The 26,812-nt window shown below is 37.2% G+C and overlaps 2 long non-coding RNA genes across 2 annotated transcripts; both read right to left on the reverse strand.

The window, feature by feature from the left end:
* Positions 1-32: 32 nt before the first annotated feature.
* LOC115633281 lies at positions 33-25,959 on the reverse strand. Its single transcript, XR_003996332.1, has 3 exons — positions 24,575-25,959; positions 10,445-10,499; positions 33-162 (listed from the first exon to the last, which is right to left on the reverse strand). It is a non-coding gene; the product is annotated as an uncharacterized LOC115633281 (long non-coding RNA).
* Positions 23,149-23,791, reverse strand: LOC115633282. Its single transcript, XR_003996333.1, has 2 exons — positions 23,639-23,791; positions 23,149-23,331 (listed from the first exon to the last, which is right to left on the reverse strand). It is a non-coding gene; the product is annotated as an uncharacterized LOC115633282 (long non-coding RNA).
* Positions 25,960-26,812: the final 853 nt, after the last annotated feature.

Genomic DNA, 26,812 nt, shown 5'->3' on the forward strand with positions numbered 1-26,812 from the left:
CAAAAATACTTTTTTAATTAAATTTTTGTTGAGTTTATAATAAATATTTTGTGTTATTTGTAATTGCTTTTTAGTCTTCCGTTCCTTTCTCCTTTTATTTTTATGAAAAATAAATTTTTTCCTTGTGGCTTTTAGATTTTGTTGTTGTTCCTTTGAAGCAGTCTGCAAAAGAAATGAAATAAAAGAAGAAAACAGCTGATTAGTTTCAGTTCCGTTTATTTGCATTCTGTTTTTCCTTTACTGATTTTCTCTTCTCCTCTTTAATCCCTTATACCTGACTACCGTTGCACTTATTTTTCACTTCTACTTTTATTCCCTTCCACTGACAGTGACAGACAACAGGCAAGAAAAGTGGACGTGGGATGTGTTGTATGTATAGTATGGAAGTACACACATACACACATATACATAAATACTTCGTTGGCATTAAAGGCAAGGTTAAAAGGAAGCTAGGTTGTGAGCAAAATTATATTGTGGGCTGCAAGGAACTACAACAACAGCACAGCATGAGGAAAAACAGCAGTAGCGACAACAGCTGCTGCCGCTGCCGGCGTTGCTGCCACTGCAGCACCCGCACAACAGGTAGCGATGCATTGCTGTTGACGTCGACGTCGACGTCAGCGATAACGTCGACGTCGGCGCATTTAAAAACCAATCAATGTAATGCAATCAGCTGACAAGATTAAAAGGACAGGAGAGCAAGGCAAGACGAGTGAAACGGCGCAGAAATGAAATGGAAGAATAAATTACAGCTGAATTTACCGTTGTCCTTTTCCGTTATTTAATATACAAACATATGAATTGCGAGCGCCAAAGAACGACTTAAAAGTAAATCACACGCGACAAGGTTTTCTAAATTGTTAGACTCGCTAGCTCAGCACACTACGTTCCAATGGCAGGTAGTACACTAAAAAATTTACAAACTATGTTGACAGAAGAAGAAATAATTTCTGGACGATTCCAAATGCAATGCCTGCTGCGATTAATTCGCTACTATGTATTTAAGTGTGTATACATACATATGTATGTACATATATGTATGTGTATTGACATACATACATACATACATATGTATATGTATTCTTCAGTCAACTGTTTATATCTGACTGATTTGAAATATTTTGGGACACCCTATGGACTTCAGGGAATTAAAATTTGTAAGGTGTAAAAATGAAAATACTTGCTGCTTTTAAAGAAAATAATTCGATTTATTTTTGTTTGTTCACATTTTCTGATTATGTCCTTCAGTGTGCTATAACAACATACGGAAAATTGAAATACACTGAAAGCACCGGCCACTATTCAAATTATTACTTCTCTACATGTACATATCGATTAGATCCTTGATTATAGTTGAGACCCACCGTCGTCCACCTTTCTTCGTCTGGACAAAGGATATCCATCGTCTGTTTGTGTTTCATGTATTGAGATGTGGATTTGCGGAAGCCAAGAAGAGTGCCATTATTGTTCCGTTTCTAACAAACAACATTGACAAACAAAGTACAAAGTCACTGTCAAACAAATGAAAATGAGCAGAAAAAAGCCTGAAAACGACGGATGATCGCTTTGAACAATCGGCAGGAAACTTTACAATTGCACTGACTGGACTATTTTTAATATTGCCACAAAATTTGATCAAAATCGGTTGAGCGCTTCCGGAGTGTCAAGGGAATATATGTACATACATATGTATATACATACATACATACTTCCATTTTTATACATATACATACATACATATGTATATAGATAGATATATACATATGTATATACATGCATATGTACACATATGTACATGCAATATAGCGAAATGTCGGTACCCACACACACATGAATTCGTATGAAAAATATTACACAAATAAAATTCAAGAACGTCAATGCGGGAACCGAAATTACAAACAGCTGAGAGCAGCGGCAGCTCAGGAAGAAATTATAGAAACATGCACAGTACAACTTTGTATTTAACAGACACATAACATAGTACATAAGGATCGTCAATTAACATTAACAGCTAAATGTAGATAGGGCAGGAGTTGTAAAGTTGACCTTGACATTTTGCTATTAAGATGGCAGTTATGAGAGGGAAGTAAGGAGGTAGGTGCGCTGTTAAGTAACATACATATATGTATATGTTCGTGTACATAAGTTGTGTATGGGTTGGCAACTTTTGGGTCAAGGACGCATGCCAAAAAATAAAAAATGTAGCACACGGCAACAATTTGCAACGATGCTTTCAATTGAGCACAGCGTCGACGTCGCACCACCAGCAGCAGCGCAACGTCATTTAGCATCAACGAAATTGTACGTCGCTGCCTCTGCCACTGATTACAGCAGCTGTTCTATTTTTGACGCAGCAAGTGCAAATGTAAGGCTGTAATTGTAAATTAGTAAATTGCCATATAATGGGAGCTGCGAAATGAATGCATCATGTACATACATACATATGAATGTATGTATGTATGTATGGCAAAATGGTTTGAAACAAAGAAGCAAGCAGATGCACAGTAACATTTTACGAGATGCTTATACAGAAATAAAACTAAGAACTGTAATGTATGTACATACATATGTATATAGACACATTATACACGAATATAAAATTGTGGGCGTTCATACATACGCCTACAAATTATCACGAATCACTTGCAATCAGCTGATAGTTGTCCAAAATTGCGCAGCAGAGGGCGATACCAGCAGAGCAGCAGCAACAACAACAAAACAACTACCGTCCCCATAATAGCGCCGCAAGAAAAAGTGAAAATATATGACGTTTGTATGCATGTGTGTGTAGGCGAGTTTGCCAAGTGCTGACCTAAAAAATGAAAACCCAAAATACAACAACAACATTCAGGGGTGTTCTGCATTTTCACAACGAACCTATGCTTTCATCAGATATTCCGCAAATCGCTGTTTCTTTAAACTTCTGAATTATTTTTAAAGCGATTTGTTAAGCAAAAGAACTCAAGAATTAAAGATACTTAAAGTATTCTTTTTAAATAATGTTAATGATTCAAATGCAACTTTTCCAAATATAATTTCGTTTTATATGGTATCTGAGAGCTGCTTTACAAATGTTATTAATTAATATTTCGAATGACTGTTATAAATGTAAATTTTTATCTTTTTCTCGTTTCATAAATTTAATTTGGTACTTGAATTGCTCTATCAAGAAGAGCGGATTGCAGAACACCCTAAATTTAAAGTCAAACCATTGCCTGCTTGTGAGTAAAGCACATATACTATGTATAGATACATATGTACATATATACAATCAAGTGCACATACGAGTATAAGCGTGAAAACGAAGAAGAATTGAAAAGCGATGTGCTTATTACTACCTTTTTCTCTTACTCGTTCACATTACTACTTGCCTACATACATACAAGTACATATTTGTATTATTATTCTTTCGATATTTTTTGAGAGCAATAGTTTTTCACGCTAATTTGCAGCTGTTGCAGTTGTTATTGTTGGTGTGGAATTGGTATAAGAAGAAAATCAAAGCCAAGCACAAATGCCCTAACTAAATATAGAGATGGAAATGTATGAACACTATACATATATATGTATGTGTATGTTATGTATTTAACATATCTAGTATGTAACAGACACATAACATACATTACGATCGTCGTTTAACATTAACAGCGAAGCTGTGAGCAGTTGCAGAGAGGAAGTGGTTGGAGGGAGGGAAATAAAGTGGAAGATAAAGATAGACTTTAAATTGGCTGGGATTTCCTGATATCCTTAAAATTTATATTTTATATTTAATATAATTATTTAACATAAATTTCGTAGGAGGAGCATAGTATGAACAGCATAGTATTGCAGAAAATACATATTTAATCAAATAATTTGGTTCGCTGCTTTGAACACTTTTGAGAAATGCTGTAGAAATATTTAGTAGCAACCATCTGTTTCGACAGACTTACCATACCGGAAATAATCTGTTTTCATGAACCAACATCAGAAAATCACCTCATACTTCACAATCAGTTTCCACACGGAAATCAAAGCGACCAGTGTTGTGTAATATTGAACGATAACCTATCGATTTGTGCCGAATTATATCGAAAGTGATTTGGTGTTTGTTTGGTTTTGGATCTCTAACCGTTGCTGATTCGCGAAATGCCGTCTCATCACTTCATATCACGCTTTGTTGGCGCTATTACGATTTCAGTGTAAATTTCTGATTTCTGCATACATTAGTTAGTATATTCCTTCCAATTTGCCACATAATATTGGGCTCTTTAATATTTTTTAAGGCCAAACCAATAAAGAGCTTCATTTTTTTTTTTTTTAACTTTTTGAACATTTATATGGATTTGTCTTAATGCTATATACAGCTAGTAACGTTGCCCGGTTCGAAATTAAGGACTTTTGGAATCAAGTGAAATAAGCCATGTTGGTTTAGTTAAGCTTTATTTATAAATTATTTCTGACTGATTTCTGATTGTGAATCAGTTTTGAATACGATTCGGAGGCATTTGGAGATCTCTAATCCATAATTTTTGGGTTAGTGGATTTTGGAAAGACATTCGAAATTGTTGATTGAATCGATTGTGTATTTAATGCTCGCAATTACCATTCATTTCTAATCCAGCGCGAATTTGTGACGTTTCCGTACTGGGAGCTGCTTCTTGGATGACGTAAATAGTACATCTATGTATGTATGTGTGTATGGATTTGGCTTGCGGGCCAACTATTTTTAGCCAGCTCGGCAACAGGCAGGCAGGCAGGCAGACAGGCAGGGGCAGAGCGTCAAGTTAGAATAAAATAAAAGGGGGAAGCAATAAAACGAAAACGAATGCACAATAAATGTAAATCGAATGTGGGGCTCATTGTTTGAATTTCAAAGCATATCGAAAAATATATATGCATGTATGTATACGTGCGTCAGAATTTGACTTTGTTGGCGAAATATGCACACACACCTATTTGTCATATACATACATACATATGTACTTATAGAATATAGAGAAGTTGCGCAAATGGCACAAAGTGCAACCCATGCACTGCAGACTGCAACTGCGATTGGCAGCACTGGCGTAGGTTCTTATGAAAAGAAGTATGCATATACATACGTATGTATGTACATACATAGATAGGTATATCTGAGTAAAAATTATAAATAAAAGCTAAAGTATATAAGCTGAAATTGAATTGAAATTTAACAAAAACGCGCAAAAAAACAATACAAACAAAAAGTCGAAAATGTAGCGCTAACGACCCCTAGATAATACACATATATGTATATGTACATTTATAGATATGTGCGTACATGTGTGCAGGTTCGTTAACCCAAAAACCAAACAACAACAATAGCGACAGGTGCAATCACATTAATGCCACCTATGGTCGATGCGTTCAAAAGGAGAGGGAGAAAAAAGTTACAGCATGGATGCAATAACAGTGTTGGAAATTATCAAATAACCTTTGAAAGGCTAACTTTTAGTAAAGGAAACCTATAAAAATGATATTCTTATAGATCGTCTACCCGGAGGATAAAAAGGCATACTAAAAGGTACAAACGTCAAATGGGAGAATTAACCCTGGTTATGTTAAAGGTACATACATATGTATATCATCAGTAAGAATAGGATAATATAGGAATATACTCGTAGACATGTCCACCTATCCGTTCGTTCATTCATCGTCCCGTTCGACTGTATGAACTGCGAGAGCACTTTATTTATAATAGCAAGGCACACTTAACTTGGTATGAAGACTTGTGTGTGTTACATACATTTCCTAGTATACCCTTTTACCCTTAGGGTACAGGGTATAAATCGAAATTTTCTTAATTGCTTAAAAACTTAATGAACCATTCTCATAGCAACTATACGCTGCGCTTTCAACATTTTGTATACTTTGCAACACTGTTATTCTGTTATAACAGAACCCGTCTTTTAAATTTAAGAAATTTCAATGTGATTGGTTTACGAAAGTCTTATTGATACTTTCAAACACTCTTCTATACTATTCAGACACTGCTTAAATTTTAATTGAATTGAATTCTGGCCATAGATTAACTTGATAGGGTGGCCAATATTCTGAGAGGTAAAGGAATAAATTGTGAAAAGTATTTCCAATTTGTCGGATGGCCGTAGAAAGCCAATCAACGGTCGCATTGTGGCGCAAAACGCGTAATCGGATCAAATTTTATATACTATATTTGTATATTTATTTATGAACATATATTTAAAAAAAAGACGCGGCAGCGTTAACACCAATAGCAACAATAGCAGCAACAGCAACAACAACAAGAAAACAAGAGTTAAAAAAAAAAAACCGCGCACAAATAAATGAACTGCAAAATTCAGGTTCAAGGCCAAATGGCAACTGTTTGCCAGCATTTTGGCGTTTCGACATACAAACAAACACACAAACACCATGAACAATGTATTCGAATGAATAAATACACACACATAGTACACACTTATAGTACATAAATATGACGAGGTATTATTAATCATTTTTATGCAGCACGGCGGTGCCATAAAAACGACTCCGACATCGTAACGAGCGATAAGCTACTGCTCCACAGTTTATTTATCCCGCCTTTAACTGAAGATCATTTACATATACACACATATATAGGATAAAAACACATACTATCTGTAGTATACTGGGTTGAGGAGAACGCTAGCCCTGACGAGCAGAACTTTGAGTACGCTTAAGAAGCAAATTTGAAGCGATTTGTTCTATCGCGAAATATTTAGTACCGCTTAGTACGGTTTCGTTTTTGTTTTTGTTTTAAATCTTGCTTTTTAAATAAAAGATTGTTTTTGAAAAAAATGGAACTGTTAGTTCAAATTATGTTTGTACCCGTAGGAAGTGTAATATTTGTAAGCATTGTAATTCGGAGATTTAAGAATTTGCCACTGATAGACATTTATGTGGAAATGTGTGCCTCACTCTATGCTCATGACCAGAGGGAAGGGCTTAACGAAGCCTGAAGAAATACGAGCATTCAGTTTTGTGCTTTATATAATATTCTAAGTGTGTGAGTGTGTTTGGTAATGTAGACGTGCTTGCATATTTCCGCTCCAAATTTTCAGTTGTTATTCAAGTGTGTTATTTGATTACAAAAATATAAAAAAAGGCAGACCTTAAATTATTGCTTCGTTCTCTGAAATGCTTTTTTAAGCACCACACCCCCTCCCGTTGATTAGGGCGACTTCACGCGAATTAATAAACACAAAGACATTTTCTGAGAAAATGCGATCAATCTAGAATACCATCTCTTCATCTGCATTTGTTTTTCAAAGCCGTCTTGCGATCAGTTAAGAATTACATTGTGACCTATCATTGCTGTTATCAGTAACAGCTCTATTATCAATTCAAATATACTTACAGTCCTGGTATCATTAACAGCTCTGTTATCAATTCAAATATACAGAGCGCAACAACTTCTACCATCTGAGCTTAATGCACGCGCTCAGCTGAAACGCGAATGTTGTGAGTATTTGTATTTAAAATAGTGATAAAAGCTTTTTGTGTAGGTATGACAAGTGTGTATGCATGTAGTATGTATGTACAAGTATGTATGTACGTGTGAAGCAGCAGCTTCATAATCATCATCCGGCGGAAATGCAGCAGAGGCCGGGCCGCAGCACAATTGCTGCATGATTAATTAGCAAAGCATAGAAAAGTGATTTGAAAGGCAACAGCAACAACCACAGGAAACATATCGCATGGGTTGGGCGTACACACATACCGGCATATGAACTATGTACATACATATGTTTGTATTAGAAGACTCCATTTTTGAACTATTATTTTGTAATTGATTAACAATAAGAAGGTATTATGAAGAGAACTCTTCTTAGAGCTATTGCCAGACGTGTGAATAGTTTGTAGATAAATTGTTTCAACTTTACAATGATGTGTATGTTATTTTCAGATTACAAGCAATAAAAAAGTGTCCTCCTACTTCAAATCTGTTTGACGAATTTTTATGTGCATATGTACATACATATGTGCATTTGTACATACATATGTGCATATGTACATACATATGTGCATATGTACATACATATGTGCATATGTACATACATATGTATATACGCCACTTCATTGACTGTCGGACCATACCATATCTTGAGTAAGCCCAAGACGATGGAAGTGCTTCTTTTGCGATTAAAAAAAACTTGGCTGCACATCCCACCCACCCCATGGCACCAATTCCATTTATTGCTGATAATCAAAGTATCCGCTGCGACGATGGACCGATTGAAATAAACAAGTTAACGAAATGAATCATTCACTAATTTCGCCACAAGGGGCAAGCAAACTTAAGCGATCAAGAATAAGCAAGCAGCAGACTACAAACACATACGTACATACATACATATTTATATTGTTGAAGTTTATTACGAACGATGACGTCAGCAGAGCTGCGAAATTGGGGATTGCCCTTAAAATGTGTAACAGTAAATCGTTAATACGCATACATAAATACATACACTCTCTCGTGCATATTGTACATACATATGTAGGAAAGATGATAACGCGTTTAGTTTGGGGAGAGCGACGTGAGAGGGGAACGCTTTGGAAATGAAACACAACTTTATGCATTCACGCGTGTAAAAACCAGTTAGATTGAGCGTGAAGCAGAAGAAGAAGAACAACAACAACAGGTGCATGCATTGAGCAAAGTGCGTGCCAATGCCACAATACATACTATATATGTATGTACATAAATTCGTATGTAGATAACGGTACAAAGGGAAAACATACAGAAAACAAAATGTTCGAACATCGCGTATGACAGCACTAAGAAAATTTGGATGTTTTGGATTTTTAAGTATATTTATCGGTTTTTTTCTCACGAGTTAACTCGTAAGTTTGTTTGCAGCTTTGAATGAGGAAAGTCTTTATTGGTTCTAAAAATATGCGCCGTGGCTATTAAACATTTGCTTAAATGTGGCAACATTGTGTTAGCGTTTTAGTTTGTGTTTCCTTTAGTCAGTTAACAGCTTTACTGCTAAACTAAACAGTAGACATTTAGCTGTGTATATGCATTTGTGTGCGTGTGCGAGTGTCCTTGTCAAAGCGCAAACAACATGACCCAAATTTTGTTGCTTTTATGACTAAGCACACAGCTGGTCGGTCATTGGGTTGGTAGCAACAACAGTAACGGCGGACTGACCCTGTACCCACACTAACACCCGAATAGGCATAGGCATGAGCACGATTTGTTAAAAAAATAAGCCCCAAAAAGGTGTCCGCGCAACAATATCAGTCAGATGCGTGGCAAGCACTTAAATATATATTTTGCATTTACATTGTACATATTTTTGTATGTATGTATGTATGTATACTATACATGTTTTAAACTTATTGATTTTAATGGCCATTAAACGTTACGTATTTTGTGAAGCGTGGGCCGCTCGCTCGCCACAGTTGAGCAACATTTTGGCACTGCAACAGACAGGCAGGAACATGTGTCAGCAACATGCGCGCACACACACACACAAGAATAATAAAAAAAAAACAAAGCAGGATGAGACGATGACGATGACATCAGCTGCAGTTATTACACCACTAACACCCTCCAAGGCACCACAACACTCATACCTTAGTTCCACTTCTATCCAGCGAGAGACGCGGCTGTGCCATAACTACACCCATACATACACTCTATATATAAGTATAAGAATGTACGAATATATGTATGTATCTATGTATGTATGCAAGCAAGCAGCCTGTCAAACTTTTGTCAGCTGTCAGTTGCAAAATGCTAACTAGAATTTCTTCTTCATCGTCCGTTTCTTCAACTAAAAAAGTGCAAACGCAATACGGTGAGTAGTAAGCGTGAAAGAGTAAAGCGTAAGCAGAGACATTTAATGTACATACGTCATCAAGTAATCCAGCTGTAAGACCGCAAGACAGTGGTTCTCAAGCCACATTTTTTTCTACATACATACATTTATAAACACGTTTCAAATTGTATATTGGTTTGTAGTTTGGCTACATTCAAATTATCGGTATCATATTTAATGTTTCATTGTTTATTGTTTACTATAAGCATTGAGATACAAGTTAAATGATTCGACTACCCCAAAACATAATTAAGAAATTTTTGGATTTTACAGATACATATGTGGTTGTATTTGTTTTTGAATTGCGAATTTCAATCCTCAATAGAGCTTGAATTAGAATTTCATTCATTTGATTGGCAATGAATGGAATTTGGGACCACTGTTAACCGGTTTGCTTACAAACCATGACTAAATTCAATGTAACGATCTAAAGAGAACACAGAAAGAGAGACAGAGGGGAGAGCAAGAGACCGGCAACTGCAGCCGGCGGCAATCGTTTACAGTGCGTCATCAAGTTAACAGCAGTGAGTAAGCAGTTAACATCGCCATTATCAATACAACAACAATTTTGCAATAGCAGTTGATCCTAGGTTCATCGATAACAGATGTTTACTCACCTCTTAATAGTCCTTAATTAGTTTTTTTTTTTGCTGGAAATCTCGACAAAGGAGTCTGAAAGTAAATCAAGAACGATAGAATAAGAAAAATTATATATGCACTCATAAATATATAAATGTATTTGGATATAAAATTATATGTACAAATTATACAAATGTTTTGTAAGCGTTGATTATGTACATTAAATAATTCGTTCTTTTAAGTTTGTTAATTCAACTTTAATTTTCTCACACTAGCATTTCAGCGTTCATTCTCTGAAGTGGAAATGCTTTGTCATGCCAGCAAGAAGCAGACAACGATTTTAATGTTCCTTTGTATATAAGTAGAAATGCATTCATGAGTCAATTTCTGTGCGACGCACGCAAATATTCAAATATTTTGGAATTATTGTGGCACGTTCGAACGTGCCTGGCAGAGCAGTGTTGTGAAATGCCAGCTAGGAAGGCTGCCGATACATGCCCCAAGAAAAAAATAATTGTGTGTTTATAAAAGACAACCCCAAATATGCGGCTGCCTGCCATCATCATCAACGTCGTCAGCACTTCGGGTAGTTCCCAAATGTCAATGAACCGCACAAAAGAAACTGAGGCGCTGAAGCACTGAAGCTGCTCTGTCGGCATCGGCGTCATCATTAAGTACAACAACCCAAAAAAAAAATTAACAAGAGGCCCATGTCGTTGACATTTCAACGGGTCGCTGTCCCACACACATACACAAACACACATCTGCCATTTGTTTTGATTAACCGTTATATATTTATAAAGGGACGAAGAGAGGCCAAATCCCAGACAGACCCAGTCAAGAATTCAAATTAATAATGAAGAGGGGACATCAACTTTTATACACTCTACTCAAAGGATAACATATTTTATATATTATGAATTTATACTATTTAACATCTTTTATACACATTTACACTCATTTTAATATATTAGTGCTTATCTGTTAGAATTTTATCTCACAGATATGTTATCTAACAAACAATATTGCCAAAGACTGTAAACAAAAAGTTGATGAGTTTCAAACTTCGACTCAAGAGTCAGAGTATCCTTGATTCGGTTGCTAACATTTTCATGCGCTTCAAATGTCTGGCAGGATAATGAAATCAATATACGAAGCAGCCACAACAACAACTCTGGCGACTGCAGACACTGTCTGACCAAACAGATACATACATACATACACACAAAAATACATTTAGGCTGGCGGACAGACAGCAAAGAGAGGAGGAGAGAGCACAGAGCAGAGATGTGTTGTCAACTACCTGATGGAATGAAACATCGGTCGGTCAACAGACTTGACTGCGACAGAGACTGTGACCTTGACCGTTCGCCGTTGTAGGAGGTGGGTGGGTGGCTGGTAGATGGAACGCATTTTTAACTTTTGGCTTATTTGTGTCCTTCGGAAAATATCCCTCAATGTCGTAAACACCTTTGTCATTATGGAATATCGTCACAATAAATATGTACACAACTGCCTTTTGGGGTTTCAAAACTGTCCTACAATTTGTGCGGTTCCTTCCATCGATCAATCAATTCACACTCTAATACATACTTATACTATAGGTATGTATGCCTGTGTGTCTGTCTTGAAACGAATTCTAAAATTATATTTTTTTAATATTTATGGTGTTTCGATTTGCGATCGCTGTGTTTCGTTTTGTTGCAAAATGTCACCCGTTAATTGATTGTGTTTCTTCAACAAACCTACCTAACAACAGGAACAACAACACCTGCTAATTAACGCGAATGGACAACAACAATAGCAGAGCCAAAAAATATAGAAACAATGTTTGGCCAAAAAAAATTAGCAGCTTTACTTGTAAAGATATGCCTATAATAGAACTGCAAAGTAGTCGATAACAGGTCCATTCGATACTTATAGTACACACTTGATCGATAACATGGCTAGTATGTTTAGACTGCCAACGAAGTACTTTGGTTTGCTTGATACAGCAATTCAAATGAATAAGACAAATTATCACAAATGAGTTTAACTTTTTCAACTAAAAATAAATAATACAAGTGGTTTGTTTCCTAAAAGTATAGTATAGTTATGTATACTTGTACATATATGAAATTTTAGACATAGTGATTTGTACCTGTACCCGAAGAAAGAACACTCGATAAATGTCATAAATATCGGTGCACTATGTACTATACTTGTAGGAGCGATCTTTTAAGCATTCCATATATGTATGTATACTTGTACATACATATGTATGTACATATGTGTACATATGCAGATGCAAATTATGTTTATGAGCGCGTGACACGACATCACTGCCATGTGACACGCAGGCACAAAAACATAGCCATGTGATGGCTGCTCATGTATGTAAATACATGTATGTATGTAAATGTGAGAGTCATTGTCGTTGGGTGTTGCTGCTGTTGTGGTTGGCGATGTCTTGTAACCTTCAATACGTTTCAATTTCTTATCAATAGTTTTCCACACACGAACACACACACTCATACAAACATCTGTACATATGCATGTACATATGTATACATATTTATACACATACATATGTACATATTTGAGCGCGCTAATCAACTAAGCTAATATTTACATACACATGACATTATTCACTAAATTCATATGCATACATACATATGTACATACATAAGTAATCTGTTAATAGTATATATGTACATATGTACATAAAAGACATAAATACAACAATAACAACGCCAATTTGAAGTGCGCGTGTTTGCGTTGACGTCAGCAGGAAAAACAAGTATGTATTATAGACTGCAATTAAATGATTCGATGATGATGATGGTTGCAAAAGTAAAACTGCACACACACAAGCACGCGCACGTGACGAGCGAATTCCAAACATACAACACAAACTTTTTTAAAATTAACAAAATTTGTAATTAAGACATTTCATAGCCCGTATTGAGTGACTACGCAACAAATAACCCAGCTGGCCACTCCTAAAAATACCGCATTGCTTGCAGTTTTTTTTTTTTTTTTTTTTAAAAACACATTTCATTTCACACTTATTATTGGGATCAGAACAGTTAGCTGCTGTTAATTAACATTAATGTAAATGCTGATTGATGTTTCATTTGTTTTCCTATAAGATTATGTTATCTCTATGTTTTTGCCTCTCTCAACCTCTCCTTTTTTCTCTTTCTCTCTCTCTTACTTTGTATTGAAGATCTTGGCTTGCTGATATTTGGCTTTCTGCGATTCCGGGCATCATACAATAAGGTTTGTATTTTATTATATTCATTGCGCGTTTGATTTTTAATATTATTAGAAATTTATATACTGAAAATTATATTAGATTCATACTTTTTTGATTTCTAGTTTATGTCTCGACCACCCGAAATCGCTATTGAATTTAGTTAATTTTACAATATCCAGATTTGTTGAATCAGTGAGATCGTTTGGGAAGCGTTGCAAGAAGGCAGTTAACCTGAGTCTGCTGAGAGCTGGACAGTGACAGAGCAGGTGCTTCAACCTTTCCTCCTCTTCTTCATCACTGCAGATCTCTCCGTTGAACCCCCCCGCCTACCACCACCCACGCTCATTGCCCTAAATTTCGACGCCCTTTGGCTTAGCTGACACATTTTTAAAATGTGCCGTTCATTATTTGGTAGAGAACTGTTGTCATCGTTGCGCTGTCGGCGTCACTCTCTCACTCATTGGAATAATGTATGACACACTTCCGCGCAAGCAACAACAAAGCAACTACACTCTAGCAACAACAACCACAAACAAGCCAAATGTAAAAAGAGAGCTTTGTAGTAAAAAGGCGTGTAAGCGAATTCTGCTTAAATAAAGAAGGTAGACAAAAAAACGGGCAACTTGGCAAAATAAAATTCCAAACGGCATAAACAACAAATATTATGTATGTATGTATGTACATACGCATGAATGTATAAAGAAGAGAATTAAAATAACAACAAAGAAAGCGAGCAAACAGAAACAGAAAAAGGCAACTGAAGAAGTCCAACAATAATAACAGCACCAACAACAACAGTAAAGACGGGAAATAAACAGTTATGGCGAGCTTCAGCAGAAAGTAAAAGTCGAAATCAATGAAATTGTACTAGGTATGGGTGTGTGTACATATGTATGTATGTGTGTGATCCATTTGTGCATGGCATATAAAATGAAAATACCTATTTTTTTAAAAGTCAAACAAAACTATGTACATATATACTACTAGTTAAGTATGTATGTACATATATACTACTAGTTAAGTATGTATGTACATATGTACTATATATGCTCTTCTTGTTAAACTAAATAACTTTTTTTTAAATAATTCTTTTTTATAGGACTCTTAATAGGAAATGCAAGGATGTTGTTATTTTCCGTTATTTTCATTATTTTAAATAATTATATATATACATACATACATACAAGTATGTATGCGTATGTATGTATATACTTATTTTTATTATCAGGCACTGCTTTTTTCATTTCCTCATTAAATGTAAGGTTTATCTTGTAAAATGTTTTAATTAATACACTGACAAAAAATAAAAATGTATGTGGCAGTTATAAATAATCTATGTATGTATGTACATATGTACATACCTTTTGGAATACATTTCTCATTCTAATTAAAAGGTAAAATGTTTGATATGAAAAGTTAAAGGTTATCAACAAAAGTTGAGTTAAATCTACATATGTATGTATGTATGCATATTGTTATAACTTAGAAGATAACACTGACGAAGCAAGCAAAAATTTTGTAATATAATATGTTAGGGGGAGCTTTATGGGGGCATCTGTATCTCTACAACCCCAAAAAGTACGCAGTTTTGGTCAACAAATACTCATACACATACATATTGTTGAAAATCAATACAAACATAAGTACCAATGCACGCATGTTAATATAAGCAGATAATAATCTTATGTTATCTACAAGTTATCTGTCACTGTTGCATACGAATGTAAGCATAAAGAATATGTATAGCAAAAGTGTCAGTCTCCAATAAAACTCTAAAGCGAACAGACGCACGGCGGTCCGCGACTATTGTCTTTTACTTTACTCCTACTGAGCCCTTCCCTTTTCAGCGAATATATAATCTATTCAATAGGTTATGGGCCCAGGGCATATAGGCTCATAGGAGAAGTTCAAAGTATTGTGAAATAGTAATCGTTTGGTGACTCAAGAAATATAACATTTAAAAAATGAGTGCGCTATATCAAATAGACAAATTGGAAGAGCATAACTATGACTCATGGAGCATACAGATGCGATCTGTCTTAGTGCACGCGGAATTGTGGAGTGTGGCATCAGGTGCTGAACCTAGTAATACTGAGAGTTCAAGGCCAAAAGATGAAAAGGCATTAGCAATTATAACGCTAAGTGTAAAAGCTTCACAATTGGGCTTCATTAAAAATTGCAACACTTCGTACGAGGCATGGAAAAAGTTAAAGGACGTTCATCAGCCGAGTGGACCTGTACGGAAAGTGTCGCTGTACAAGAAATTGCTAGGCAAACGCATGTTTCAAGGCCAAAGCATTTCAAGTTACATACACGAATTTAACGAAATTCTGGATGGTTTGTGTACAGTTGGCATCGAATTAAATGATGAGTTAAAAACAATCGTGTTGTTGTCAAGCTTGCCCGAACCATACGAAAATTTTGTCGTCGCCATTGAGACGCGTGACAATTTACCGTCATTTGATGTGTTATGTATCAAGCTGATGGAAGAGGGAGAGCGCAGAGGCAATGCAGATGGAGAGAGCGAGAATGCAAGAGCATTTATAGCTACGCAGCAGATCGTCGCGCATTCCAAAGCGAATTCAAAAAGGAATTCAAAAATCGTCGTTTGCTACAACTGCGGCGAAAAAGGGCACTACAAGGCACAGTGCAAGCGTGAGAAAATTCGCGGTGAAGGGAAAAAGCAATCGACAAAGAAAGAGATGGAAAAGCAGAGCAGCTTGTTAAATGCGTTGGACGTTGGAAAGATAGAGAACAACATGTGGTGTCTGGACAGCGGAGCAACAAGCCATATGTGTTGCGATAAGACGTTATTTTCAAAATTTATTGCGCACACTGAAATGATCGGTTTAGCTGACGCTGGTTTCCTGAAGGCCGAAGGCAGAGGAGAGGTGAAGTTACAGACAGAACTTTGTACCTTGGTGTTGTCAGATGTACTGTATGTACCGAAAATGAATGGCAACTTTATGTCCGTCAGCCGGTCAGTGCAAAAGAACAATGTTATACATTTTGGGCCACATTTTGCTAAAGTTATACAAAACGGCGAGTGTATACTGAAAGCGAATAAAGTTGGGAACCTTTATATGTTTCAAGGCAAACAAAATAGGTGTTATTCCGCAACTGAATCAGATGGTACATTGTGGCATAAGCGTTATGGCCATTTAAATTTTACCAGTCTGAAGGAAGTGATCAGCAAAGAGCTAGTGCGTGGTATTGGAAAGGTTGTTTTCCCAGACAACTTGAATTGCAAAACGTGTATGCTAAGCAAAATACATGTACAGCCATTCCCAAAGGTAAGCACTAACCGTGCCGAAGAGCTGTTGGAACTGGTTCATGCTGATGTATGCGGCCCATTCGACACGAAGTCACTTGCTGGATCCAAATACTTTCTGACCTTCATCGATGACAAGTCCAGGCGTATATTTGTTTATTTTTTGCGGAAGAAAGATGAAGTGTTCAGTAAGTTCGTCGAATTTAAAAACTTGGTTGAACGGCAAACAGATAAAAAGCTCAAATGTATTCGAACCGACAATGGAGGCGAGTTTGTCAACACAACATTCAACGGTTTCCTGAAACACCATGGTATTGCAAGGCAATTGACCGTGGCTTATACTCCGCAGCAGAACGGCGTGGCGGAAAGAGCAAACCGGACATTAACGGAGATGTCCAGATGCTTATTGGTGCAGTCGGGCCTAGGCGAGTCTTTGTGGGCCGAAGCAGTCAACACAGCAGTATACATAAGAAACAGATCACCTACCAGTGCACTGAACAACCTGACTCCAATGGAAGCGTGGACAGGTAAGAAACCCTGTGTTAGCCATCTAAAAGTTTTTGGTTCCATTGCAGTTGCACTTGCAAAGGGTCCCCGTAAAGGCAAATTCAAACCCAAAGGGCATGAGTACCGTATGGTTGGGTATTCGGTAGCAGCCAAAGGCTATCGGTTATACGACCCAGAGACGAGGACGATTGTCGAAAAACGAGACATTCTATTTGATGAGCGTTGTGGTGGTCATACCAATGAAGATACCGTTACGGTAGATTTTCCTGCATGCGAGGTTCAAGAGCATGTCACTCACACGGATGGTGACAGAAGCATCGACGACGATGACAGTGAGCACAGTTCTGACGACAGCAGCTCCAACGCATATGAGAGTGCAGTCGAAAAAGAAGACTCTGACGAGGATACTGTGAAGATTGGGCCAGGCCGGCCTAAAATTGTTCGAAATGGTAAACCTGGTCGTCCAAGAAAGCAATACAATGTGCTTGGAGCATTGGTTGCTAGTGACGTAATGGTTCCGACATCCTATGATCAGGCCGTTGGTAGCACACATGCAGTATTCTGGCAAGAGGCGATGCAAAAGGAATATCAGGCACTACAATCAAACGAAACCTGGCAGATGGCTGATTTACCAAAAGATCAGCGAGCAGTTGGTTGCAAGTGGGTATACAGCCTGAAACGTGACTCTGATGGAAAAGTCGAACGTTTCAAGGCACGACTCGTTGCTAAAGGGTGCTCCCAGAAGTATGGCGTGAACTATGTAGAGACGTTCTCACCCGTTTGCAGATTGGAAACCGTGCGGTTTATTTTGGCGTTAGCAGCGGAATTGAAGCTGTACCTTCACCAGATAGATGTGTGTACCGCCTATTTGAATAGCGACCTGCATGAAACTGTTTATATGAAGCAGCCACAGGGATACACAGATCCCAATAATCCAAGTAAGGCTTTATTGCTTAAAAAGGCAATATATGGATTGAAGCAGTCGGGGCGCGAGTGGAACTCCAAGCTCGATTGTGTACTACAAGGCATAGATTTTGTAGCATGTGAAAATGAACCGTGTCTTTACAAAAGGAACGGAAGAGGTGACTTATCATTAATCCTTGTTTATGTTGATGATATAATTATAGCATGCCGATCAAAAGAGGACTTGGCCAACATCAAGTCAGCCATTACAACATCGTTTGAATGTGTTGACAAGGGAGAGCTGCATTTGTTCCTTGGCATGGAAGTGCAGCGCGACGGTGAGCTTGGCGAAATTTCGCTAAGCAATTCGCAATACATCAAAGACATATTGCGTGAACATGGATGCGAGACCTGTAGACCTACAGCGACCCCACTGGATGCTGGTTTCCAAGTGATATGTACCAGCGAGCATTGTCAAAAGGTTGACATTGCATCCTACCAGTCTTCAATTGGCGAGTTAATGTGGCTGGCGCTTACAACAAGGCCAGACATATTGCATTCCGTTGCCAAGTTAGCTCAACGGAATCAAGATCCGCATGCAGAGCACCTAGTGGGTGTAAAACATGTGCTTCGATACCTGGCGTCAACTGTGGACCTGAAGTTGCACTACAAAGAGTGTGGACAACCCCTTACCGGCTATGTGGATGCAGACTGGGGTGGCGACCGCATCGATCGCAAGTCGTATACTGGCTATGTATACTACTTGGCTGGAGGACCCATATCCTGGCGATCTGAAAAGCAACGCAGCGTGGCACTTAGCAGCACGGAGGCGGAGTATATGGCTCTTTCAACTGCGTGTAAGGAGGCCATATACCTACGGCGTCTTATAGTGGAGATTGGCTGCGGTGACTCGAGTACTCCAACTATTCTTCATGGCGATAATTTAAGTGCTCAACAATTAGCTAAGAATCCTGTACACCATGAAAGAACAAAGCATATTGATATTAGATATCATTTTGCAAGACAGGTTGTAAACGAAGAACAAATTGTTTTACAGTATACATCAACCAATGAAATGATAGCTGATATTTTAACGAAAAATCTCCCTAAAGCGAAGCATGTTCATTTTACAAAGCTGTTAAATTTGATTTGAAAATTTTTGTAAAACATGTTTGCATTGAGGAAGGGTGTTGAAAATCAATACAAACATAAGTACCAATGCACGCATGTTAATATAAGCAGATAATAATCTTATGTTATCTACAAGTTATCTGTCACTGTTGCATACGAATGTAAGCATAAAGAATATGTATAGCAAAAGTGTCAGTCTCCAATAAAACTCTAAAGCGAACAGACGCACGGCGGTCCGCGACTATTGTCTTTTACTTTACTCCTACTGAGCCCTTCCCTTTTCAGCGAATATATAATCTATTCAATACATATGTATTTACATACAAAATTATATGCCATTTACCGTTTGCTGGTCTCGCGAAGAAATTGAAATAAATAAACAAATAAAAAAATGAAGAGGGCAGAAATAAGTAGTAAAATTCGAAATCGTTTCGCATTCGCGATTTTAATAGCTCTGTCCGCCCTGTCAGTGACGAAGACGCTCTGCTAGACATAAAAGTGTGTACATAAATACATATAAATAAATACATACATATACATACATATGTACATATGTATGTATGTTTAACACATACATTTATAAGAGATGACAGCTCGACTCTCACGGTCACTCGGCAACTGATTCTTCGCATCAATTTATTAAAATTAACGCACTTGATTTCGTTAAGGCATTCATAGTTATTTCTTTTTGTATTCATGTTGGCCATTAGAAGTCATAATATTGTTGATATCATCGAATATTTTTCCACTATCGATACAGTACGCATTTATTTGTCACTTTCACAATTCAGTGGTTAAAGTATGCGAATTTCTACAAAAGCAATCTTTCGTTGGATCAGAGTCAAGATCTGCACATCCCCTTTTAAATACTGACTAAGCAGTACAGGTCAAAGCTTAATTTACATACACAATTTAATTAAACAAGAACTATACCATCGACTGTATTCCCATTAAAACATGTAATGGCTCCACTATCGATAGTTTTGTAGCTCTAAATGGCATAAAAATTGTTGAGCTGATAAATCAGTTTGTTCAAAGGCATCGGCAATTAAAGTTAACTGAATGAGAGAACACCAGACTTGCTCTCTTTCTCTCCCGCTAACTCTCTCTTGAATGATGTTAGGCGCAGCTGAAAAAACAGCTGTAGAGCAGCTTCAGCTTAAGTTAATAAACTTGGCAATCAATTGGGTGGAAACCGCTATAATGTTGTTACTGCTTTTATTGTTGCCACAAGAAGGCAGGTAACAGCATGGCACTAAGACAGCAACAAACTACTTCGGTCAGTTGCTTAGTTGTTTCTCTCATTTAATATCTCCCTCTCTCTCTCTCTCTCTCGCTCTCTCTCTCTCTCTCTACCGCCCTCCTATTCTCTTTTCTATTGCGCTTATCTGCTCATATGACGTATCACTAATATTAACTGTTAAATGCAGTTGCAAGCAATCTGAGAGTAAAAAACGCGCACACGCATTTTTTCCGTTGTTGTTCTTCTGGCGATTATTGTAAATATGTACATATTTATGTATTTATTGCTCAGGCCGCCGCATAAACCAGGTCAATATCTTTAATAATTTTAATGGTGCTTAATTTATTAAAGCTACAATACATACAAATACGGAACTAACATACATATGAAGGCAGTGCACCTGCATCAACCCTGCATGCATGTACATAAACACATACATACATGTGTGCAATTGTGTACATACATACATATGTATGTATCTTAATATGTATACCTACATATGTACATAAGAACATACATCCATATGTATGCTGAATTGACATTGCCTTAAACGAGACTCGTGTTTGTACGTACATACATACATACATAATAATGTACAATGTAGATACGAACATGTGCAACGAAGTGGTGATAATTCCGACTCAAACAACAATTTATGTACATGTACGCATTTACATGTATGTGTGAGCATACATTTTCGAACGGAAGTCATTTTTATATATTCTAGTATAAGCAAATATGTTGAAATAACCAAATATAAATACATACATACATACATATTTATGTGTGTACATATGTATGTATAAGAATCCAAGCACAGTCCACTTGAGGCGACAAGAACATCAAAAGCACTCTTTTAGAATATGATGCTGTTTTTGTTGTCATTTTAAAGAACAACACATTTCTTAGATCATTCGATGCTGATTATTTGAGTGACGTAATAAACAAAATAATTAAGATATTTTTTGAATTAACACATATGTAAATTCAGTGCAATCGCGTTTTATATACATGCATACATACATACATATGTATGTTCATAGATATAACAAACCGAGTCAGCAATAGAACAGGGGGGCTTAATATATTCATATCTGGGCGTGATTAAACGGTCGCCATATGTAGAAGATTCAATCGAATTACCGACCGATATTCCTCTTCTTCCATTTTTCTTAAATCCGCAAATACACCCCCGGGGTGGAGTAAAACTTAAATTTCGATTCAACTGAAATTTTAACAATAGCCGTCTAGGAGAATGTACTACACGATAGTAAACTTGCGATAGTGGCTCTATCGGGCGGTGAGGCCAAGTACTTATCGCAAGCTTGACAAATTGAATTTTTTAATGTAATAATTTAAAGACAGAGGAGACTCATTAGTGTATAATTGAAAAAACAGGACCGATAACGGCATTAATTGAGGTTATGATATTTAAATCAGTCTCTCCATTTAGAGGGTGGCTGTAAGACACTATGTACATACATATGAATTATCTTCATACATATGTACATATTATGTATACGACCTCATTTGGCGTCAACGATGAGTAAGTAAAATACAATCATATGTATATACACACACATACACACATACTCGTATGTATGTATGTATGTAAATACATACATAGTATATTGAATTAAAAACGCAACCGCACCTAAAAAACTATATTACATCACTACGAAAATCGGACACACATTAATAACACATTCACACTAAAATACATATGCATATGTATGTGTGTAGGTATATGTACACACATATATGTATGTATAATGTAGACATGTATGTGTGAGTGGAAGCGGAAGAATGCAAACGCACAAACATGCTCATCATATGCAAATTTCACTATTGACTACCTGCAACGTTTTAATCAAGATGTTGTTAAATTTTAGCAAAATTGTTTAAAATTAAAAAAATATATGTAAGTGTGTATATAATAATCCAAGTAAATTCTACGAAGAACATCTAATGGCAGCAGCAACATTCAACAACAAGAACAAAAGCTAGCAGACATACCGGCGAGCGACTTTTTTGTGTCGTGAAAATAATTTGTAGCCGTGTAGCTCAGAGAAATAAAGAGAGAGAGAGAAAGAGCGCGCGCGCTACAAAGCAACAACGACAGCCACACAACGAAGTTCGTTGAAAATTCGAATGTATGGAAACGTTCAGTCTGCCGCTGCCGCCAGCACGGCCCGAGCCGTTTGGCTCGAAAACGCGACAGCGAGGCCACAGAAGCAACTGTGGGACAGACGACACGGATTAGAGGGGGGAGGGACGACAACGGCGTTGCCATGCGAACGTCTGCCGCGTGCTCATTTGTGTATGCGCGCATGCATGTACACATGTGTGTGTGACAATGCTTGTTTGGCTATTTTTCCACCCATTATAAAATACGAAATTATTTGAGGAATGCGACGACAACGACGACGACAACTCACATACACATGCATACTTTTATTTGACTTTTTATTTTCAATTTCTTATAAATAGCCAACTTGCGGACATGTCAACAGCAGTTATGCAAATGTGACGTCATTTTCAAAAGGATAATTAACAACGAAAATCAAAGTAGCGGATCATCAGCTGCGTTACAGGTCCATGCCCAAAACCTCAAATGTCCCCCTTTCAAGACCTATCGAAAAAGAGGACAAAGATATACAATTATTTACGTGCACCATACACATGTATGTATGTGTATGTATACATATGCATATGCATCTACACAGCATTAGATACATACTTGCATCCCCCCTCTCAACTGATCAAAAACAGAATAGCAACAAAATTTCTATGTACCATTATTTACATCCACAAACACACACGTACAATGCACATACATACATATGTACATACATACATATGTAAATACATAGATACATGCAAGTTAATCGCATAAGACTGATTAATATTTTTTAATTACATACTCTGTAGATACTCACAATTGGGTATTTAGAAGTATTACTACTCGTAAAAGCCTACATACATACAGATTTACATATGTATATTTTGAATGTCGAAATTGTCGAAGGCGAATATTTTTCGCTTCCTGTGCCCGTGCTTAAGGGTTGAGGAGGTAGCAGATGATAAAATAAAATGAATATAAAAAATGTGCTGTTTTTGTCAGCCAATGACAGCGCGCACACACACACACACGCACAGTTCAAGGCAAAGTCGTTGGCGTTGGTGTGGCAACACTGACGGGCAAAAAGAGATAGGAGAGCGCGCGACAAAGCCACAATTGAGCAGAATGAGGTGTGCGCATGTGTGAAACATCGCATGAGTAAGATTTTACTTTTCGCAAATATAATTTCTAATGGAGATGGGCAAATAAAGAAATAAATATAGTTGAAACATGAACAGCGCTGAGGTACATACATAATTAAATGCATAACATATGTATGTGGGGCGAGGGAGTCGACGGATGATTTATCAATCGCGTAGCACTTACATACATACATATGTATATTAAAGTACATCGTATGTATGTAGTGGTTATGAAATTCGGAACAACGACGACGGCGGAGAGCGAGATGTCTGTTACGAGTCCAAAAGCGAAGAAAAAGTGTACTTGTTTTTTGTTGTATAGGCAATGCAAATTACGTTTATTTTTACTTAATTCAATTTTTAAATTTTTACTTAACGCGCAAAAATTTGTCATCTCTGTATTTTTTTTGGCTTACTATTTGCTTACGGTAAATTGAGTCATTCATGTTCTCAAGCACTTGTGCCCGTTTTATTGTTGTTGTCGAATAGTAGTTGTTCTTGTTGGTACTACGCTTACAAATTAAATTACAAAATCATTAGCCTATTGAGTTACATCTATGCGTAAACTAAAACAAATAAAATGTAAATAATAAAATTAGGAAAAAAATCACCTTTTTAGTAGGTCGCGTTCGCGTCGTAATGTGCTTACTGCTTACGCTCTCTTGCTGGTCTGCCTGCGCTGCGTCGTCTCGTCTCTCAGCAGCACAGCAAGGCGCGCTCTGCTTTTGTCTTCACCTTTCCGCTACTTTTGCTTTGCACTTTTCTTACTTTTATTCTTTTTCTTTGCTTCGTATGGTTGTTGTTGCTGTTTAATATGATGTTCTTTGTTACTATGTTGTTTCTTGTTTTTTATTTGTAAATAACATTTACGCAGTTTTAATTTTTTTTTTGAACAAATGATTTTAACTATGTATGCTTGTATGTGTGTATGTACGACGTTGTGGTTGGTTGTCAATGTGCTTATTTTTTATAGGGGTTCTTTTTTTGCTAGAACTTTTAGATGTTCTTGCTAAAAAAAATTTGCATAGTAAACAAAATATAAACAACAATCGTTATTAATAGCGAAATGATGATCTCAAGAAATGCAATCAGGCAGTCGGGAGTAACAGGCAGGGCAGCAGCAAGCAAACTACGGCGGCGAAAACCGACAACGACGACACACGAGACGGGACGGCTGCGACTACACAACGACAACGGCAACAACAACGGCGGCAGAAGCGACAAAATATGTGTGTCGGCAGTGCTGGTGCAGCCCACGGTAAAAAGAGAAAAGGTATGGCATTTACGACTTCAACTTGCTTACTCTCACTGTGCGATACGTCATAATATGCTCCACGTAGACAATGGAGTGATAGCGCAAGAAACTATTTGCCCCTTTGTGTGGCTGGCATTTCATTTCTGAGGCCTCTTATAGCAGTTTTTGCTACACAAAGTGACTTTATATAATTTAACTGCGCATTAAATTACACGTGACGACAATAATCACAATATGATGTTTATTACGACGTCACACGGAGAGATCAAATAACGGACCTGCACAATGCCATACCTTGTAGCTTCTTTGCACCATGACTGCAGCCGCTGCCTGCTGCTACTGAGCAAGCAACAATGGCCGTCAGTGTGTGAGTTTGCGGCGACGGCGAATGAACGAAAAACGCGCACAGCAATCGCAAGGCGACGCGACACATAAATACACACACACACAGAGAATCGTGCTCTCCCTCCACCATCATCGCCATCGGGGAGAGAGAGAGAGAGAGAGCAGCACTTTGCACTCCACACACGTTTTTTCGAATCCGTCTTGTTGTATTTTCGCCGCTCTTGCTCTGCAGCAACGCAATAAAAGTTCAAAAACAGTTGAAGTATATACCGCGACGCGAGTAAAAATCTTTCTTCACGCGAATTTCTTTGGAATTTTTTTTTTTAGAAAAGACGTAGAGCTTGCTGTATGATGACTCGTTATAAACGTTTAAATATTTTATTCTTTCCGGGTGGGAAAAATTAATGGCTTCGACTTTCAGTGTTTGTTGTGTGTAGAAAAATTGACATTTCTCAGTTACAAATATTAAACATTTCTGCAGTTGCTAGTTATATGCAAAAATGTTTAATAGAGGGGAATTGGAATTCAAAACAAATGTGTTCCTTAACTAATGAAACAAAAAAAATTCACACACACATTATTCTCCATTTGTACATAAACTGGGGGTACAAACAAAAAATAACCATTTTCCTTTTGTGTGTTTATTTAAACCATTTTTTTAAATTCTCGAGTCGCTGCTGCTCTGCTAGTTGAGAAAAACCTGCCTGAAATTTGCATAAATTGTATTTGCAAGCATTGTACGTTATCGTATGTTTGTTTTTCAATAATTATGGCGGCGTTAATTTGATTTATTTTCGTGATTTGTTGTTTTGAAATTTTATATTAATTTATACCAGCAGGAAAATGACCAAAATGTATTCTGAGAGCACAGTCTGAGCACACACGTACGTCTTCACTGTCGCTCGGCTCTCTGACAACTAACATGAGCATTTGGGCCAGTGTTGATTGCCACTGCCACTGCACGTAGTGTTGGCGGATAGCACAGCCCCAGCTGGGTTGCCACAAGTATAGCAATACTGATAATAGCACTAGTGTTGGTACTGGTACTCGGTACTCAATTAATTTGACTAACGACTTGCTCAAATTGCAACCTACTTTAACTATAAGTAATGCGCGAAATGAATAATTTACATATTTTTGGTGGGAAAAATATTTATGCATACAGTGACTGGCACAGGAATGGAAATTTATCTGTAATAAAAATTAGTGCTCAAGTAGACTCTAGAATGACGACAGCCCTGTCCGCAAC

The sequence above is a fragment of the Scaptodrosophila lebanonensis genome, unplaced genomic scaffold, assembly GCF_003285725.1.
Source record: "Scaptodrosophila lebanonensis strain 11010-0011.00,11010-0021.00 unplaced genomic scaffold, SlebRS2 tig00001418-arrow-arrow-pilon, whole genome shotgun sequence".
In the NCBI taxonomy this organism is placed as follows: domain Eukaryota; kingdom Metazoa; phylum Arthropoda; class Insecta; order Diptera; family Drosophilidae; genus Scaptodrosophila; species Scaptodrosophila lebanonensis.